The following is a 2,500-nucleotide window of genomic DNA, read 5'->3' on the forward strand; positions in this document are numbered from 1 at the left end:
TGTCTTGTTTCCCTTACAGATTTGTTTCCGTTGCTGCTTACGACTTCCGTACCTTCTGTGGAATGACAGAGGTCAGAGTTGTGCTTTAAGGCGAAGCTCCATCCAGATAGCAGTGTCTTGTTTATATTCTGTGTGTGTGTGTGTGTGTGTGTGTGTGTGTGAGAGAATGTTGGACACTCTATTCTACTTCAAAGCACTCCTTTGTTTGAGTTGAGGCACTATGTGTGTGTGTGTGTGTGTGTGTGTGTGTGTGTGTGTGTGTGTGTGTGTGTGTGTGTGTGTGTGTGTGTGTGTGTGTGTGTGTGTGTGTGTGTGTGTGTGTGTGTGTGCTAAGGGCAATCTCAGAGTGTGGGTAGAGGCAGTATGGGAGACTAATGAGAAGCTCACATCAATATGAATGTCCCCTCGTCCCCATTAATGATAGAGCCGATGTTGGTTACACAGACAATCCATTCCTCTACCGAGAACACAACAGTCGCCCTGAGCTGAGGTCTCTGTTACAGCGTTTGAACTGCTGCCGCTGCTGCAGGTATGAATTAAGACAATCCCCAGTCATTCATAATATAATAATAATAATATCTGCCATTTATCCAAAGCGACTTACATTGCAGTGAGTGCATACATTTCAGTATATATGGTCCCAGTGGGAATGAAACCCACAACCTAAGCGTTGTTAGCGCCATGCTCTACCAACTGAGCCACAGAGGACCACACTCGAGCGAGAGCAGGTCTTCTTCTTCTTCTATATAAGCACTTGTGACCCTAAAGAAGTTTAGTCAAACACGCCATTCCCACTTTCACTTCTCCAGCACTGATGAAATGATGTTGACATTGGGACTACATAGTCAAGACTAGGAGCTGGAGGTGAACAAAGACAAACTCACTGACATGAGAGCCTGTTGTCAGTGTTTTGGATGCAAGTTCCCCGTCTTTTAGACGCGTATTACAGCACTAAAAAAAACAACAAAGGTGTTATCTTAAAAAAAAAAAAAAAAAAAAAAAAAAGTTTCCTTTCTTTGTTTTCAGTTGTATTATTTTCTTTGAAGTCTTCCCTTCAGTTTGACGGACGTCAACTGGCTTGAAGCAGCCCAAAGAATGTTGTACGACAATGTGAATCGGTCTGTGGTAGGGCCCTGTTGTATGACAATGAGGATAACTGGGGCTGCAACACTTGAAATCTGATTTGATCTACACAGAATGAGTCAAAGTGAACTGAAAACAGACATGAATGTAAATGTACATTTCTCCTTCCGAGACTCCCTCCACTCAAATGAATTAATTTGGAAAATGCACAATATCAGAAGGCACGTAATGGAACCGTGAGAACTGAGTATGGTGAGAGTGAGTCATAGGAGTGTGAGAGTCTGTGCAGCATCTTTCATAACCTTCTGACTGAATGGGAGTGGTGATAGTGATGATGATGATGATGATGATATTCATGTTGGTGTTTGTATTTCTCACAATAAAGAACGCTATACTGAACTGTGACTTGTGTATTAATACTGTAACAATGTCTTTATTTTGAATATTAATATATATTATATATTCATATATAATATATACAATTGTTTATATATATATATATATATATATATATATATATATAGTACCAGTCAAAAGTTTGGACACACCTTCTCATTCAATGGTTTTTCTTTACATTGTAGATTAATAGTGAAGACATCAAAACTATGAAGGAACACATCTGGAATTATGTAGTAAACTAAAAAGTGTTAAACAAACCATAATATGTTTTATATTTTAGATTCTTCAAAGTAGCCACTTTTTGCTTTGATGACAGCTTTGCACACTCTTGGCAAGGTGTGTCCAAACTTTTGACTGGTACTGTACATATCTCCCCCCCCCCCAAAAATGTGTCACTGTCAGCAGCCCTAGTATGTCTGCAATAACATTGAACATCCCGAAATAGTGCAATAGGATATTGGTACCACTAGGGGTCAGCACAGTCACTCCACACAGCGGTTTATTCATACCAGTGAAGAAATGAACCTGCTTCTGTGGTTTGTTGTTTCTTTGGATTTATCAGACACCACAATTGTTTTGCTTGAGCACAAACAGGCTTCACCAACACACACAAAATAAATTAATAATCTTACAAGATTATTGATTTCTGTCAGTCTGGGATTGACCGGTTTCATGGGATGTTTTTACCAAGCAATCAAATATTGCTTTCAACAACTCTCTCTTGGGTAGAGGGATTCAAGTTGACAGGGACTTTATTAGATGAAAGATATGAGAGTGGAAAGTTCTGGAAACTACTCTACACAGTGGAGGGAGGTGAGGTAAACAGGACAGTACACTAAACTAAATATAGAGTATCTGGGTATACTGTATGTTCCAATAGTTAGTTAGTTAAAAAGTAATTCACCCCAACCCTGCCCATTACACGTTTCTTCAAGATCAGGGAAATATTGAGAAAGGATTGAGAAATATTGAGAAAGGAATTTGGCTAAATCTGCTAAGAGAAATACCCTGTGGTGTC

Source organism: Argentina silus (assembly GCF_951799395.1).
Source record: "Argentina silus genome assembly, chromosome: 6".
In the NCBI taxonomy this organism is placed as follows: domain Eukaryota; kingdom Metazoa; phylum Chordata; class Actinopteri; order Argentiniformes; family Argentinidae; genus Argentina; species Argentina silus.